The 18,373-nt window shown below is 53.2% G+C and overlaps 1 long non-coding RNA gene across 3 annotated transcripts in view; it reads left to right on the top strand.

Moving 5' to 3' along the window:
- LOC109451871 (uncharacterized) overlaps positions 1-17,168 on the top strand; it is a 64,893-nt gene extending 47,725 nt beyond the window's left edge. Inside the window, exons 3-9 of one of the 3 annotated variants that reach the window (XR_012492227.2) lie at positions 4,515-4,567; positions 9,259-9,409; positions 9,888-10,524; positions 10,932-11,007; positions 11,322-11,441; positions 16,412-16,608; positions 16,819-17,168. This is a non-coding gene — a long non-coding RNA (uncharacterized LOC109451871). Of the gene's footprint in view, positions 1-4,514; positions 4,568-7,901; positions 9,078-9,258; positions 9,410-9,887; positions 10,525-10,931; positions 11,008-11,321; positions 11,442-16,411 lie in introns of those variants that run through there. The other 2 variants (XR_016022988.1, XR_002138043.3) reach the window with 2 other exon arrangements.
- The last annotated feature ends 1,205 nt before the right edge of the window (positions 17,169-18,373 follow it).

Genomic DNA, 18,373 nt, shown 5'->3' with positions numbered 1-18,373 from the left:
CTGCTACTTTCCCAGCTGGAGCTATCCCAGTCTCCTCACTCCATGCCAATGGCGTTCAAGGTCACTCCCAAAACCTTTGCCTTGGTGCTGGGAGTGTGAAGAGCAGGGGTGGTAGGAGCAGCTTCCGTAGGGGGTTCTCTGAGGCCCCATCCCCACCCCACCCAGCAGTCACCTCCAGCAAAAGGAACCTGGCTCCCTCCCTGGTCAGTACTATCGTAGTCGACAGGAACCAACATCCTAAGGCACCACTTGACCAGCCAAGAAGCCCTGGGCCATTGTCTCCAGATGTGTGTGTCTGGAGAACACAATGAGGTGGCCATGGGGAGATGGACCATCTCTGGATCCGAGAGCGGAGGAGCTGCACTACGTGATTTTCTATTCCAGTTCTGTCTGATATGGTCGTCCTCAGCCACCAGCAGCTACTGAGCACTTGACACGGGGCTAGTGATGTGCTCTGAGTGTAAAGTACACACCAGATTTCAGTCGCTTAGTATAAAAAAGAAAATGCAAAATATCGTATGAATAATTCCTTTAGAGTTATTCCATGTTGAACTGATAGTATTTTACATATATTGGGTTGCATCAAATAGGCTATTAAAATTAACCTCGCCTATTTTGTTTTTATCTTTTTTGATTTTTGCTTTTGTTTTGTGTTTTACTTTTTCAATGTGGCTACCGAAAAATTTAAAACTGCTCATGCGGCTTGCATTATATTTCTATGAAACAGAGCTGGTCTATGGTCTTACTGAGTTCTGACAAATACCCATCGTTCTCCCCACCTGGTGGTTCTGATTTGGTTAGTGTTGTGCTTCGGAAGCTGAGGGCTGCTACCTTCAGGTAAAATACCCCCTCCCCCCACCCCACACACACACATTCAGTGTTCCCAGTGGACCGGGCAGCTGAGCAGATATTCTTGCCTGGCTTTCTTTCCATGTGTGGTCTCTGCCTGTCCACCACCCTGAGCTCAGCCTTACATATACTCAAGGGAGGAACCCCACACACACACACAAAGTTGGCCAGGATACCCCAGCACACCAAGTCTCCAGTGTCAGGTGGCCCCTTCTAGTTTTACTGTCACACCTCCATGATTCTGCTCATTCGGAAGCTCCTGTCTAGAAGTTTTACCCCTCTTCTCCACTCACATGGGTCTTAATCATCCTTTAAAATCTAGCTCAGAAGTCACCTCTTCCATGAAGACTTCCTAGACCTCTTCAATGAACACATAAGGCATAGACTTTTGTCCCAAACTGAAACTGGTGATCAGAATGTGCCCCAATAGAAAGCCCTACGTACCAGGCCATTTCTATTACTATAAATCCTCAGGAAACTCCTAGGAGGTAGCTACTCTGATTATGTGTATTTTCTGTATGAGAAATTGAGACACAGAAATTAAGAATCTTGCCCCAGATTGCAGAGTTAATAGGAGAGGAAGTAGAATTCCAACCTAAGGGGTCCAGTTCCCCGGCCGTGCTCTTTCTGCCATGGCTGATGGCCCCCATCACAGCTCGTGCGATTCCTGGTACCTCCGAAGCATAAGAGTCTTGAGACAGGACCCCAGTTTATCCGTCAACATAACCTCCCTGTGCATCAAGCCAGGTCCTGATACACAGTCGGTGCCTAATACATGTGGCCTGACTGAGAGCAGCATTGAGTTATCGACTCTCTAAAGCCTTCTCCTGACTGTACTTTGAAATCGGCGGACCCTGGTGCCCACACCTTCTGGGCGGCTGCCTCCCACCCCTCACACCGTCCTCCACTCTGCTTCTCTCCTGCCTCCCCAGGGTCCTCTCTGTGCCTGTTTAAAACTCAGTTACTGTTGTGCGACCTCTGCCAGCCGGGAATTAATTCCCCTGGTTACCACTGCATAAAAACCAAACTCTCTCTTTATGGTCTCTCCACGTTCGCCCTTTCCATTTATGTAGGTCCCGCTGCACTTCTGGGGAATAAATAAATGCAGTGTAACTTGACTCCGCTTCCATCAGCTGTAGCTCTCGGGGCTCTGTCTGGAGCTACCCGGAACCCCAGCCTCAGTCGGGGGGCGGGAGTTGAGGGATCACCACCGCTCTGTGTACCCCAGCCTGAAGTTCTCTGTTCCAGGCTCCCTGGGGCTTCACCCACCAGGCCTGGGTCCCTTTGTGGTCCTTAGCAGCGCCCACCTGCCACAAGCTCCCTCGAGAAATGGCTGCGGGCCCCAGACTGCACCCCCTCCTCAAATCTTTCTAACGAACTGCTTGACTGGGATGCAATTAGCAGCAGCTGGAAGGAATGTTCCAGACATTTCAGGAGTGGGTCACATCCCAGGGTTGACAGAGGCACGGTGTGTGTGGCTGCCCTGGGAAGTGAGGTTCCCTCCCCAGTCAGGTCCTGCTCTGGCTCCTGCTTGCTCCTACCTGGACTTGATACCTCACATTGGAAATGCCTTCCTTGGAAACTAAGGCCTGGAGTCCCTGACGATGTTTTCCGTGGGGAAGGCAGGGAAGTCACTGTTCTCCTGGTGAGGGTCCAGTCAGTAGTCTGTTGGGATGGGGGATGTGAACAGTCCTGACAACTACGATTCACAAAGAAACGTCCCTGTCAACAGTTGTCTTAAAAAAAAAATTCCCTATGTAGTAAATGATGACTAACACCAAAAATGAAGGGCCTCTTTCCCCTTCCTTTCTAGCTTTCTTATGTCTGAGTCCCAAGGCCAACAGCCCCTGTGGTCACTTGCCTACTGCATACACCTACCTCCACCTGGACCCATAAGGAACCCTTTGGTTTTCTTTCCCAGCCTTCAGACCTTGGAATTTCTTTCCGCCTCCAGCCCAGAGCCTCGCTGCCTTGGCTGGATCTAGTGACTGGGGACAAATAATCATTTCCTTGCGTGGAAATTGTGGGGAGAAGGTCTTTGGAAGGTGGACTCTGGATAAGGGTGCCAGCAAGGAGAATTACAGAATGCCTAGTTCAATTAAACAACAAAACTAACCAATGAATAGGTTTTTGGTATAAGTATGCCCGTGCAATAATTGGGACATAATTACACTAAAAATTTTCCATTGTTTTTTTCTGAAACTCCAGCATATCAGGGCATCCTGTTGTGGATCTGGCAATCCTAGCCCTAGACTGCAGCTCAGGCTTGCGGTGTGTGTGTGTGTGTGTGTGTGTGTGTGTGTGTGTGTCTGTGTCTTCGGGCTGTCTGCCTATGGAGGAGGGTTGAGCCCCTAACGACTCGCACCCATGACTATGTGAAGTCTTCACAGTAAGACGAGTGAACCTCATGCTCCTGGATGGGCTGTTAGGGAGGCCTAGCTCTGCCCTCCCAATGGAAGGACAAAGCCCCTTCTCCTTGTAGCCTCCAGAGCTCCCAAGCCTTTGCTCGCTCACTCTTGCTGACGTAAAAAGACCTGTCCCCCCTGCCCCCACCCTGAACCCACTCTCTGTTTTCAGGGGCCTTTGTGGGCTCAGATCTCCTGTTATGACTTAGTTGCCATGTATGTGTCTGGCTCCAGGGCGGGTGGCTTTCGGACCAGTTGGTCACTTTCAAGCACGCCTTTGAAATCCACTCAGCTGGCTCAGCAGCCGCTGTCGCTCTCAGCTCTGCTGGGCAGAGAAACTTGCTGTTAGGGTGTTTCTATATCTGGGCCTTCCCAAGCACTACACCCCCATCCCGCTCCTCCCCACACGCCACAAAAAAGTTCCTGGAGATGGAAGAAGCTATATCTGAGATAATTGCTTAATTAGGGGAAAATTACTTAAATTGCAGCAGCAACAGCAGCAGCCACTGTGCCATTCTAACTACAAAAGCCTCTAAAACCCAGCTCCCTGAGAAAGGAGATCACTGCCCACTCAACACCCACTCTCTCTTCTCTAGGAGAAGGGAAGGGAGAATCTGCTCTGCATGTCACCAGCGTGGTCTGAGGCCCTTTTGCACACACACTCGTGCACATGCACACACACCTACACACATGTCACCCTCCACACTGTCTTCAGCTGGGCTCTGCAGACACCGGCAAGCCTGTGGTTTCATCCAAGGCCAGGGTCGACACTTCTTGGTAAAGGGCCCGATTGTAAATACTGCAGGCATCACGGGCCATATGGGCTCTGTTGGGACTACGCAGGCTGGCCCAGGGAGCATGAGAGCAGGCATACAAGGAGACGACATGTAAACGAACCAGCATCGGTGGGTTCCAGCACAGCTTCATAGAAACAGGTCGCAGGGCAGATATGGCCCGTGGACCAGTTCGCTGACCCCCATTAAAAGCTAACTGTCGGGGAAGCAGCTGGTGGGGCTGGCTTAGGTGGTTCTTGATGCAACGGGGCGAGGGATTCTTCGAGCAGCCCACACCCATCACAGACCCAGGAAGCTCTGAGTAATGGTTCTGCTCAGCTGCTAGGCTGGCACAGTTACAAATACAGGCTTTGCGGGGGGACAGTCCTGGTTTCAAGCCTTTGCTATGTGATCTTGGGCCAGATAACTAAACTCTCTGCGTTTCCATCTCTTCTCCAGATTAAGAATAATCACTTCTTCCTCCCAGGGTCACAGTGACGATAAACGGGACGGCATGTGTGAAGCTGTGTTTGGTCTGTGGTAAGTGCTCAGTGATGTCAGCCCCTAGGAGTGGTAATAGAGTGAGTTTTGGTCTCCGTGTTTCAGGTCTCAGGAGAGTCCTTGCAGGAAGGATTTAGGATTTCTGTCCTCTCTTTGCCCCAAACTTGTCACAATCTATCTTTTCTTCTGGTTGAGCTTCCGGCGGATCACTGAGCTCTTCTGGAGTGAGGAGAAAACTAGAGTGGGCTCTGCCGGCTGGCAGTATCTCTGGCCTCCATGCTGCCCCTATAGAGGCAGAAGCTGGCCTGGGTGAGCTGGTTGCTGCCCCCTAACGGCTGCCCCTGCCTCGCTGTCCTGCAGGGTCAGCCCCATGCCTGCAATGGGTATTAATCCTGGCAGGGAACGGCTGCCCACAGGATGTCCACTGGGGGCGCTGGAGAGCAAGCACTTGGGCCCCTCTCCTCACAGCAGCCACGTCCTCCTGCCCTCTGGTGATTCTCTCCCCTCTTTCTAGGCTGCTTCCTGCTCTCCAAGTCTCCTCTAGACAGGGCCACCCAGCCAGCGACACTCCCCTCTGGCCCTGGGAACTTAAACAGCCTCCTCCTCCGTTGTCTTGGGCTGGGGAGAAGAAACCTCAGTCTGAAAGGAGCAGTCAATGAATGTCATGGGGCTTTAGAGCTCCAAAGTCCCCGCTAATGTTGGTACCAGACGAGAGAGTGCATGCCCGTGTAAGGGGCTGCTAAACATGGGGCAGATGTGGCAACCTGGGGGTGGGGAGGGAACAGAAACCCCAGTAGTGACAATGAGCAAGAGAGTGAAGCAGGACAGAGCATGAGGGGACTTGGGACTATGGGGTCAGAAAGTGTGAAAGTAAGAGCAATTCAGGACCAGGATGGGTCGGGGTGGGGGGGGTTATGAGTGGGGAGCAAACTCTCAGGAATGAGTTTATTCAGGGCATGGAGATCTTGCAGCTGACCCCAGAGAGGTCACTGAAGTGCATTGAGGATGCTTCCAGAACAGTTTTAACTCGAAGTAACAGTGCTGGGAGTGAGACGGGCAGAGAACCCTGGCATAGAGTAGTGCTTGTGGGCATTAATATTTGGCTAACATACACAGACGCCAGTCCTCTGGCACGTCCATTCCAATGTGAGCTGTGGCCCGTGGGCTTAAACTGTAACTAAGTGATGCAGTATCCAGACACCAGCTTCCCTTATATCGCAGTAAAATATTTTGTGTACATTAAATAAACTGCTGAGTGGGTCAGACTGGCAAGAATGCAGTGGAGGAGGAGGGAACAGAACTCAGATCCAGGGACACTGCCTTGGGGACAGAGGGAGCAAGCACCAGGGAGTTGGGGAGATAACCTGTTTGGGCTTCCTTAGCTGACAATTCCTGGCCACATCTTCCTGGCATCTGTTTGCTCCCCACTCTCCCCCACAGTCCCCTTGCTTGTTCCTGGGCTGCTATCAAAGCAAATGATTCTCCACCCCTCCCAAGAGGTACCTCCTTCCTGCAGGCAATCCGGCCACTGCCTGGGCTTTGGGGCTTTGGGGCTGGGTCTGAGCAGGGCCCACGTTGCTGGGGAATGGTCCCACTGAGTCTGTCCGTGTGGATGCTCCTGGGCCTGGGTTGCAAATTAGGGGCCAGCAACAGGGCGCTTACCTGGGCTGGCACATCCCCGCACACAGTGAATCCGATTGTCTCCCACCTGTGCTATTTCTGGGTCTGATGTGCTTGATTCACTGCCCTTGCATAGGGCCGACCTTCTGATCCAGGCCCATCTGCAGCTGCAGCGGCCTCCCAGACCCGAGGCATGACTGAAGGCAGGGGAGTTTAATGAGTCCCCAACTCTGCGAGCTGTGCTGGACCTCTGACCTCAGCCTGATGCCTGGCTTCTGGCCTTGTTCCCGGTACTATGGCCCTGCCTCGCATCCCAGTTCCAGTTTCCTGCTCTGCACGGCTTTGCCGTTGTCCACCTCCAGCGTCAGCAAATCCACCGCCAGAGCCTGATTCTGCTCGCACTCCCCACATCTGGGCACCGCATCTCCCATGGCCACCATGTGGGTCCCCCTGCCCACTGAGGGGGATCCGTCAAGCCCGGCCCTTCATCACCTTTCATTTTATGACCATTTCTTTCCAGCTGGTCTTCTGGCTTCCAGCTCCTCCTCTCTCTAACACAGTGGTTCTCAAAGGGTGGTCCCAGGGCCAGCAGCATGGTCGGGAGCTTGTCAGAGATGCTCAATGAGGAACTCGGGGGCGGGGCCCAGAATCAGTGTTGAACAGGCCCGCTGCTGCCCACCACTGACACTGTTGCACGTAAGGCAGGGGCCCGCCATGTCTAGCACCTCCTCCCTGCAGCTTCCAGAGCATTCTTTCTAAAACCCAGGCCAAATCCTCTCATTCGCCTGCTCGGCAGCAGTGGATAACTCTCTCGTGCCTTCAGAATTAATTTTTAACGAGCTTCTTAAGCACAGTGTTGGAGGCCCCTCATCATTTGGCCCAAACTTTCCTTTCCAGCCTCCTCTCCTCCTGTTCCCTCTTGGCCCAGCCCTTTCAGCGTCCACTGACTCGTGTTCCCTTTGAGGACTGAAGGTCAGGCTCCAATGTTGCCTCTGTGCAGCATTGCCCAGCCCCCTCATCCTCCGGGGGGTTTAGCCACACCCCTCCGTGCTCTGCGCCGCTTTCCTGGCAACAGTCCTAACACACGATAAATACCTGCGGACACACTGACCTTCCGCGTTCACAGCAAGCTTCTGGAAGCAGGAATAATGGTCTTCACCAGTATGTCCCCAGTGCCAAGCGCCGGGCTGGGGAAGATGAGTCGCCAACACGTATCTGTTGATGACAGGAATAAATCTAACTCTTCTTAGGGGCTATCAGAGCCCCACCCTCACCCCCAGCCATCCTCCAACCCCACCCAACCCTCCATCTGGATCCATTACCCACCTGCCTTGACGGGTAGGGCCTCCGGGGATTTCTCTTGATCCCTCCTCCTCCTGTGGGTCCACCTGCTGCTAAACCAGAGGTAGGAAAGGTGAGGAAGGGCCTCCCCGAGCACCACTGGGCGCGTGTGACTCTGTGCACATCACGGGGGTGGGCTGGGAGCTAGCTCCGTGAGATCCCTTCGAATGATAAAGTGAATCTCCATGTACGGAGGAAGGCTGAGACGTAGTCGCGCCAAACCAGCAGCCTGCCCTCCTGTTACTTGAATTAAGACCAGGATAGAGTCTGGGGGGTATTTATTTTGCCTGTGTGGTTTTCTTTTCCACTAGATTTACCTTCCTAATTATGTCTGCTTACACCAATATTAAAATGTGTTTGTATTCCCTGTACGCATGGCAACTGCTAGACTGGCATGGCGGTCCAGAGGCAGGGTGGTCCAGAGGCTGGCCGGGTGGTTGAAAATCAGGGAAATTAAGCCTCTGCCTCAACCGGCTGGCGAACAATCCCCAGGTCAGTAATTAAGAGCAGTAGTAATTTTTTTCAGTGGGGCCTTAGCGATCTAATTACTTTCCAGGGGATATTTTTGACCTGTCAACAAATTCGATCTTTAGGTGTGTTTGGCGAGTGGATGGAGCCCGGATGCCGCGTGGTGGGGCTCTTGCCTCCTCCATTGCGTCTTTGTGCCCCGCGGAGCCGGGTCCCTCGCTGGTGCTGCCCTATAGGACTTGGCCCAGACCCCTCTGAGCCCTGAAGCCCCCCCCCCAGAGCACCAGGCCCTGGCAGTCCCTTCCTCCCAGGGCCTCCTGTGTCTTTCAAACTGGACAGTCCCAGACCCTTGCCGAAGGGAATATGCTGTCCCCTCCCTCTCGACCCCCTGCAGTTCCGCTGTGTCACATTAAATCTCAGATGATTAAGCACTCCCACACCAAACCCAGGATGATACACAGGAAAACAGAGCGAGCCGGGGTCCCCTCTGTAAGTGACAGCAGTATGCCCATCCGCAGATTTCATCTTTCCTGCCCTGGGGAGACACCCCAGGTCCCCTTCTGCGATGTGATAGAGACCAGCTTGGTTCTCTCTCCCCAAACCTTGTGCTTAGGTCTCTTAGCAACCTTGACAGGCGGCTAGCCTGGCCAATCACCTGTAGCTGCCAACATCCATCTGCTTCCAGAGGCTAAAGGGAGCCTGGAAACCAAGTGCCTCCCTCCCTACCCCCACATACCCGCTACCTCTCAAGGACACCCACCCCTTGGAGGCCCCTAAAGAGGCAAGTACAGTGACCAGAGTTTCTCACCTCACCCTCTGCTCCCCACTTGAGGCCCATTCTGCGGCTTAATCTGTGACATTTAACATAAATAGTTTTCTATTCCCAGCTGACCTTTAGTGGCTTTTATCATCAGCTGTGGTTCCTGGCAGCCTTACAAGAGCTGCTGTCTGCTGCCTCAGTCCATTCCAACAGAATGCCCTGAGGAGGCCCCACGGTTTTCGCCACGTGAAGCCAGGGGGCCCCAGGAGATGTCTGCCCAGACTTGAGCCTGCCGGTCTCCGCCCGGAAATATCATTACGTGTTTCAATTAGGATTAGTGGGGAAGTCAGCTATTAAGTGGTAAGTTATTATGGTAATAGAGACACTCCACATTAACTGGAGCACTGCTCTTGCCTTCCTCTAATGGCCTCTTTTTAAACCCCTAATCCCTTCTGATGCTCAGAAGAAAGATAGAAATGGGAGGGTGAAGGCCAGACCAGGCAGGTATTACACCCCATTTCTCTCTCCTGTACCCCCACAGACACCATCCTCAGGAGGTGATGTGCTGTAGTGACATTAACAAACCCTCCACCTGAAACCACAAGTCATATCTTCACACCACCAGAAGCAGAAGCCATTGTCAAAGCCAGTGCCCACCAAACCCCTTTCCACGTCTTTTCTCCTGTTCACAGGTAGGTGTGTGGTCATCACGGGGAGGGTCTCACAGGACTCCTTCTGCAGAGGTTTGGGTTTGGGCAAAAGCCTTGCAGACCCTAAGGAGTGCCAGAGATCCCTAGGCTAGAGGGCAGGGGGCCAGGCTCTGGTCTCATCCTTCCAGGTGACCTTGGGCCAGTCACATGACTTCTCAGAGCCCTGGCCTGTCCCCATGTAATGAAAGTTTGGGTCAGGAGTTGCTGACCTTTGCCCTGCTCTACTATGCCTGAAGGACAAGGCCATAGCATTCCCTGATCAGGGGTGATGGTCTGCTATGGACCATTTTGGTGTCCCCCAAAATTCATGTTGAAGCCCTAACCCCCAATGTGAGGGTATTTGGGGATGGGGTCTTTGGGATTTCCTTAAATGAGGTCATAAGGGTGGGGCCCCATCATGGGATTAGTGCCCTAATGAGAAGAGACACCAGATCTCCCCTCCCCCACACATACCCCACAGGGCTACACAAAGAAGAGGTCATGTGAGCACACAGCAAGATGGTGGCTACGTACAAACCAAGAGAAGAGGCCTCAGTATGAAACCTACCTTGCTGCACCTTGATCTTGGACTTCCAGCCTCCAGGACCATGGGAAGTAAATGTCTATGATTTACCACCCCCACCCCCCCATCCTCAATCTCTAGTATTTTTTTTTATTGCTGACTAAGCCAGAAGAAATTCTCCACAACAGGCAGGAACATCCCAGGATCTGGAGGGGGGTCCCCATACCCTGGTTCTCCTTTCCCACCAATGCCCAGTCTTCTCTGTCTGGACGAGGGGCTCTCAGAGATGCTTTCAAACATTCCTTCCCAGCCATCTCTTCCTCCTCCTTTCCCGGGGCCACAGCACCTGCAGCAGGTCTGCAGCCATCTGTATAGTCAACAGCTGAGCTCATAATCCTGGTTCGAGCCATGTGACCTGAAGCCACAGAGCCACTGAGCTTCAGTTTCCTTCTCTGATAACATCTGATGAGGATTAATAAACTCATGCAAGAGAAGCCCTCCACACAAAGCTTGCAAGTCGTGTGTGCTGAACAACTGGTCGTTACCGCTGCTGCTACCGTGTTTCCCCAAAAAGAAGACCGGATCTTATATTAAGGTTTGCTCCAAAAGATTCATTAGGGCTTATGTTCAGGGGATGTCATCCTGAAAAAGCATGCTAGGGCTGATTTTCCGGTGAGGTCTTATTTTCGAGGAAACACGGGATTATGTTAAAGATCGTTAGAGGGGGGAAAAAGAAAAAGCCCACCGTGGCTGCCTTTCCCTTGAGATCTGATGGATATTTTAAGGAGGAGGAGGAAATGAGAGGTAGAGACCGAATAGGAGGTAAGAAGGGGCAGAATGAAGTGAAGACAGCTGGGAAGAGAAACTGAGGATGGAAAGCAAATGCTGAGAGAGAGAGAAAGAGAGAGAGAGAGAGAGGTTTCTCCATCAGGAAGGTTGTGCACGATCGGGTGGGGAGGTGGGGCCGAGGCAGAGATGTTTAATTTGTTTTCTCCCACTCAGCTGTGCCAACAAAAAAGAAAATGAATCTGAGGAGCCCAGACAAAGCTGCCGAGATGCAATGCTGACATGCAGCGAGGTAAAGTCGGCTGAGGCAGGCATGGGGCCCAGAGAAAATTATCTTTCTAACCGCTACCCTGGTACCATAATCGCCTTCACGAAGCAGCTCTGGCTCTTGGGGGAGGGGCTGTGGGAGAGCCACTTGGTTTGATTCCTTTAATCTTTTGACACCGCCTGTCAGAGGAGTGTGTAATTAGGACGCACTGTACCTCCCCAGCAGCCTGTGCTGCTCGTGCCTCGAAAGATGAGAGCCGGTGCTGCCTGGGCCTCCAGAATGGGCTGGGCCCTTAATTGGCTTGTTTGCTTCTCTTGGAGTCGGTCCTGTTTTTCTAGGGAGGAAACTACTGCCTGGACCGCTGTGGGAAGCACCTCTCTGAAGCCAGGGAAGTCCTCAGAAGTCTCCAAGGGACCAGGGACCCTGCCACGATGCTGTTTTTTTGAGCTGGGTGGCAGGTAAATCCATCATCAGCCTGAATCCCCAGCTGGAGAACTGTCACCAGCCAGTGGCCTGAGAGAGCCCACCTGCTCCATAGCTCTTCTTGAGCGGGTCATCCCTGAGCACACAGGCCTGGCCGCTCACGCGCCTGAACTCCCATCCCAGGTCCCTGCCGTTTGCTATACGTATATACCGGGGGTGCCACAAAAATGTACACAAGTGGACACTTTGGTCAGCGTTGCCCAAGCAGTAGTTTGCTGTAATCAGAATTGTCTGGACGCTGATGGGAACCACTTTGAGCATCTCTTGTCATTGCAGAAGTCAAACGGGACTTGTATTCATCTTTTATTATTGGTATATACTAAGTATTACCATTTTAGTACAGGTTTCCTTTCTTAAAATGTGTATACATTTTTTTGGCACCCTGTGTGTGTGTGTGTGTGCGCGCGCACACACGTATACATATATATATATGCCAACTCTGAAGACATCCCTCATCCCCCTCCCCCAGCACCAGGAGTCATGTTTTACTTCTCCATGGGGGAGGCGGGGAATGAGCCCCTTGTTTTCCAGCCTGGCCTAGCCAAAGGAATGCCCACGGAGGGTTGGAGTATTTGGAAAGGGAGAAGAGATTTGAGGTGGGAAGCACTGGAGGTGAATTCTTGCAGAAAGGAGGCAGAAACAGGGTTGTCCTTTCTGACTCTAAATGATGTGGAAATCGGTGACCATTGTGGACGCCGCAGCCCACACGCTGGGGCATATCCTCAAGCAGCACTGAGACCCAGAATCGGCTGCCCCTGCTTCTCCCTGGGACCCAACCTCTCCTTCCATGTGACGGAATCTACCCCTCCGTCCAGCGGGGGTTGGAGGGGCCTGAGATGAGGGTAGTTATTCTTCCCTCCTCCACGGCCAGCCAGTGTCCGCACAGCAAACCCCATGGTGAGCACAGCTGCAGAGGAGACCCTGTGTAATCATCCTGCTGGAATACAGGCTCTGTGTCAAAGCGTGGAGCCAACCAGAGCAGGGAGAGGGACGGTCTAGGGAGGAGGCCACATCTAGTAGGGACCTCTGCCCCATACCTGGATGTCCTCCTCACTCTGCTGGGCCTGGCGGGTGAGGGCATGGCCAGGAGGACGAGACGCCATATTAAGCATGTGCAGGATGCAGGAAGGCAGCTCGCAAAGTGCTGACCAACCCAGTGTCTGGAGCCCACAAGCCAGTTCGGTTCCCGGCTGTGTGACCTTGGGCACCTCCCTAACTTCTCTATGCCTTTGTTTTCTCATCTACGCAATGGGACAATAATGAAATACTTGAATCATATAGAGGATCTTTGCAAGGACTAAAGAAGATAGTTAATGTAAGAGCTTGCCATATAGGGCGAGCTCCAAAATATAAACTGTAGGGTTCCTTCAGCATCTTCTCATCAGGTCCCTGGACCCCCAGCAAGACCAATGCCCATGTAGTTTTAAGATCGTAAATTGTTCGATTGAAAGGCGCCTTCCTGGTCTTCCGGCCTCACCTTCTCCAGAACGTCCATCTTGGCCACCCGGGTCCCATTTTATTGCTCAACCTCCCAGAAAGGAAGGCTGGGCTTCACTTTGGCCTAACTGACATCGTAGCCAGATGAGGTAACTCCCCTCTCCTCGCTACCTCCAAGTAGCCGCGCTGGGCGTCCTGGAAACTGACCATGAGCCTCTCTGGATCCTGCTATTCAGGGGGCGGTCTGTGGACCTGCAGTGTGACCGTCACCTGGGAACCTATTAGAGATGCAGCATCTTGAGCCCCACCCAGACCTGCTGAGTCAGAGCCTGTGTTTGAACCTGACCCCAGGTAACTGTGTACATTGAGTTTGAGAAGCACTGCTCTACACCCTCTGGGAGCCCGCGTGTCTCACCACCGTGTCACGTCTCAGCGATGTGCCAGGAGGACGTGTGAGCAACCTGCATGGAAATTATCATTAACAACAGTTACAGCATCAACAGCTGCAAATCGTGTCATTTTTTAAGAAATGGAAATTCGAGCTGATTCATGGTTATTCCTATCGTGGTGTCACCCTCACAGACGTGCCTTCTGACTTGTTTTCTGGAGAGACAGAGAGAGACAGTCGTGACCCACACACATCCCCGAGATGCCCACGGAAATGTGTCCCACAGGTGGACCCCTTTGTCAAGTGTCCTTTGGGAAGAGAAGAGGGGTAAGCCCAAAACGCCTCCCTTCCTGAAGCCCCCAGATCCCAACGTGTGGTCATCGCATGCTGTGCCCAAGGCAGCCATGTCACCGCTGAACGGCTCGCACTCCTAGGAAGTCCTTCCTCACATTGGTCTGAAACACGACCCCCTGAACTCCCACCCCTGGACCCTCATTCAGTCTTTGTCACCACACAGAACTAGCCCAACTCCTCATCGATGTGCCCAGTGAGTCGGTGCGGGCAGGGGGGCAACAGGAGCCCGGGGCACTTTGCCCAGGTACCTATGGTCCCCTCTCCTGACTAAGAAGAAGAATCGAAGCCAACAGGCCTCTCAGCCTGGCAGGAAGGGGATTTGTCTGGTTATGGAAGACAAACAACAGGTGCCCAGGCCAGGATGGGCCAGGAGAATGCAAGTGCTGGATTCCTAGTGCTGCCCAACCAGCCACCAGCTTCTGCAGTGGAGCAGCCATTCCTCGGCTTCACAAGCACTCAGCTCCTACCTGCACTGTTCATTCCTGGAGAACACTTGCCAGCCAGCCCCCGTGTTTCTCAGTCACCACTGAGTGGGGCTGGCGTTGCTCGGTGCTCTGTGTTCCACGCTTTCTATCCTGGTCCGCTCCATGGGCAGTCAAGAATTCTGCGACTCACTCCCCCTGGTTGACTTCCAGCTCAGAGAGACAGGGGCCTAGAGCATCGGGCAAGACCAGCTTAGCCAAAACCACTCAGGAAGCTGCAGGGAATGGCTCTCCATCCAAGCTGGCAAAGTGAGCGTGGGCCCCAGCAGATGCCCAGACCCGTCGGGATAAATGCCACAGGTGGACGTTCAGGCTCCAGGGCGGCAGGGCCCTCTGAGCTGTTCTGCAGTGACACTAGCCTCTGCCACCAGCTACAGCAGTTTCCGTGTCAGGGTGCAGGGGACCCATCACCACTGGTCTTCCGGCCTGGTTCTCTAAGCCCACCTGGGTTTACTCCTTAACTCCACGCTTTACTGGGCAACCAAAAACCAGTGACTCAACCTCTGAGTGCTGGCTTCCTCTTCTGTGAAATGGGGATAAGAGGACCTGCTACCTCTCCGGCCATCGTGAGGATCACGTTAATCATCTGATGGAAAAGTACAGTGTGGCTGCCTCACACGTGCGCTCACTGCTGACGTCATGCCTGCTGAGCTGGAAGGCATGGGCGGGACAGCAGGAGGCCCTCTGCCCGGGCAGTCCCCTTTCTGCCCCTTGGGGATCCCACCAATGGCCGACTTCCCCGTCATAATGCCAAGATCCACTGCTATCGTTAGGGGCTGACTTGTGTCCTCACCCCCAAATTCATATGTTGAAGTCCTAACCTCCAGGACCTCAGGATGAGACTATATTTGGAGACAGGGTTCTTAAAGAGACAATGAAGTTAAAATAAGGGGTGAGCCCTGCTCCAATATGGTTGGTGTCCTTTTAAGAAGAGGAAATTTGGACACAGACACACATGTAGGGACAAGAAGAAGGAATCCGTCTACAAGCCAAGGAGCGAGGCCTCAGAAGAAACCAATCACCTTGACCTCACTCATCTGGCCTCCAGGATTGTGAGAAAACAAATGTCTGTTGTTTAAGCCACCCAGGCTGTGGTACCTTGCTGTGGAAGCCCTAGCAAAGGGATACAGCTATTACCACCAGGGCTTCTGGGAAATGCTGATTCTGTGGAATGGCAGTCGGGGTCGTGTAAAAACAGGGTCTGTCATCAAACAAGTTTGGAGACCACTGGGTGAAGCTAAGCCACACAGATGTGTTTTTCTACTGCCAGACTCCTCACAGCTATGACGATGCCAGCGGGTGTTTGAAATGTGTGGGAGGGGCTAGACAGTGTGGCATTTCCCAGACTTACTTAAACGTGGAACCCTTTCATTGCAAAGCAGCCGTGAGATTTGTATTCTGTAGCGCATACCTCTCACATTCCAGAAACTTCTGAGTCAGAGGATCAGTCTGTATCAAGAGCTCTGCCTTCTGCCCCCCACCTGCTTCCTTCCTCCCTCCTCTCCTGCTGGGGGTGGGGTGGGGGAGCTAGGGACCTGGCCCAGTGGGGGCCCGGGAGGCTGGTGGGCCTCCGTGGCTGGCGCCCTCTGCCTGCTGCTGGAGAGCCCGTCCATCTCCCTTACCCGACAGGCAGCAAGGCGTTCAGAGCGGGTGTTTTATGGTCCTATCATGTGTGAGATCTTGCCCATTAGGGAGAGGCTGTCAACGCAAAACATAGATTTCAAGATGCACTTTGTACTACGGGATTATGAATAACACCGCTGATCATTAGAAGCGGAGCATTTTTTAAAAAATCCAATTTGTTTCCCACCTCAAAACCCATTTACTTTGCTCCCAGCCCTCTGCGTTAGGAAGGGGGGCTGGAGGCTGGAGCCTTCTAGAATCCTGGCTCTGAAAACTTTACACCCCCAGAAATAGTGCAAGCCCCTCACCAGAAACCTAGATTTTCCCTGGAATTATCTGTTATCCATTTCCTATAGTGTAGCGTAGTGTAGTGTAGTGTGTGTGTCTCTGGGGAGGTATCTCTTTATAATCAGACAGAGCTGGAGGGAGCCCTGTGGAGTGGGTCATGTACCCATGGAAAGGCGGGTAAGCCCCAGAGGGATGTGAGTGGGACCACAGGGAGACATTCAGAGGGTTCCCCAGCAGGGAAATTTAGAAAGGGTGCTAATTTTGATTTGGCAAACCTAAAATTATGTGTAAATTCAAGAGGAAAGGAAAACAAAAATACGAACTTAGGCAAAAGGGTGTGAAAAATCTCCATTTCTGTCTGTCTCCTCCCCAGCAACTGAAGCTGGGGTTTCCTAGAAGAAACAACACGTTCCCTGCCTCCCCCACCTTGTGCGGCCTCATCACTCTGCAGTGAAAACTGACACGAGAGATCCATCGGCACGTGTGCCCTCGTTTGATTCTCATCAGCCCACTGCAGGGACAGGAGCTGTTCGTCTTCCTCTGGCTCAGCTTGCAGCCTCCCGTACACTGGTGAGGGCACCTTGCCTGGTTCTGTGATCAGATGGGGCTCCCCCCGGAGGCTGGTACTCCCTGAAGTTGCAATTTGTCCACCGTCTCAGGCCAAGCCAGAGAGGACAGTGTCTTCTCCGCAGGCCAGACAAACCTCGCAGGAGGCTGGGACTGCACAGGTGAGGACCAGACAGCTCCATCCCTCACTGAACCCTCATTTCTGCCCACCAGGCCCTGTACTGTGCACTGGAAATAGCAATGAGCTGGGCACCTTCCCTGCACTGGCAAAGGTCAGTGTCATGGAGGAAGAGGGATGCAGAACGAGTTTACGCAGCCACTCCAGTGCTGTGATAGGGGCGAGGGCAGGAATGACCAGGAGCCCAGAGGATCTGGTCGCTGACCGCTGGAGGCATTTAGGAAGTGTCAGAAGAGAGGGCTGCTTGAGCTGGGCCTGTGAGGGTGGCGAGGAGTTCATCGGGCAGGTCAAATGATGTGCTTTCCCTGTCGTACTCACAATTCTCTGAAATGACACTTATTTGTGATTCACTGGTTGTCTTTTCATCCTCCTAAAATGTCTGAAGTCTCCACCCTCATAAAAGAAACTTAATGAAACCAAGGCCTTTGGCTATTTTGTTCAACTGTATGTCCCCAGTGCCTGGCACATAATGGGGCCTCAAAAATATGTGTTGAAGGATTGGAAGTTATGGCAGAGGGAAATTCAGGCACGTGGGAGGGCCAGGGCGAAGTGACGTTGGTAAGGAGTAACAAGTACCTGCCCAGCTCCTGCTCTAACAGGAGCCCCCTCCAGCCTTCCCACCCGGACAACTACCAGGTGGCCTGGCTGTTCACCTGTGCTGACTCCCAGGTCACCTGTGCTGCCAAGGAGAAGGCCCCGGATGAGGGCCCTGGGCTCTGCCCTACTGCCCAGCAGAACTGGGATGGTAGGTGGGAGCCGCTGGCTGCTCCTGCCCAGCACTTTTCTCAGGTACCCACATGCCCAGCCCAGCTTCTCAGGTGCCTCACTGCCCCCATGTCTGCCCCTACTGAGCTTTGGTCCCTTTTAGCTCTCATTTGTAAGTGGGCCTCAGCCCAAGCAAAAGACTCAGCAGGAACCCGGCCGGGTTCCCAGACACTTAATTGGAGCTGGGCTTTTCATTACCACACACCTGTTCCCCAACACCATATGGTCCGAGGTAAATAGACTGTAATTGTTTATCCAGAGTCAATTCTGCCGTGAGGGTGGGAGGAAGTGTGGGGCCACAGCCCCCAGCTTCCCCCGGCATCACTCCAGCTGCTGTCCCTCTCCAGGATGCTGAAGGACAGAGCCCCACACAAGGTGAGAGAGTTTGCAGCCGCCCTGGCAGAGCTGCCTTCCACGGCCAGGGCCCCCTTGGAAACATCTTCCCCACCCCACCCCCCCAACATGGCAGTGTTGGCTGTCAGGAGCTTGGCAACCGTGCCTCTGTGCCCTTGCCAATGAGCAGCGGGCACCTCTCAAGGCCTGGGCTCATTTATCTCTTTCCCTGTGGAGGCTGAAGATGTCTGAGGAGTCTCTGGGCCCAGATCGCAGCCTGCCACTCTCTAACTCAGTGGCCTTGGGCAGGTTTCTTAATATCTCAGAACCTCGGCTGCTCTGTCTAGCAGAAATAAAGGCGGCGACTTCTGCATCACGTGGCCATTAATAACAGAAGGAGCCACATTTTCGGGGTGCACACCGCCGGATGCTTTCGCTAAAGGATCTCATTTAATCCTCGCAGCCGGTCTTGGAGGTGGGGATTAGGATTAT

This window comes from Rhinolophus sinicus, chromosome 12, assembly GCF_057876585.1.
Source record: "Rhinolophus sinicus isolate RSI-liver-muscle chromosome 12, RSI-T2T, whole genome shotgun sequence".
Lineage (NCBI taxonomy): Eukaryota > Metazoa > Chordata > Mammalia > Chiroptera > Rhinolophidae > Rhinolophus > Rhinolophus sinicus.
This window is presented reverse-complemented; position numbering and strand designations above follow the sequence as displayed.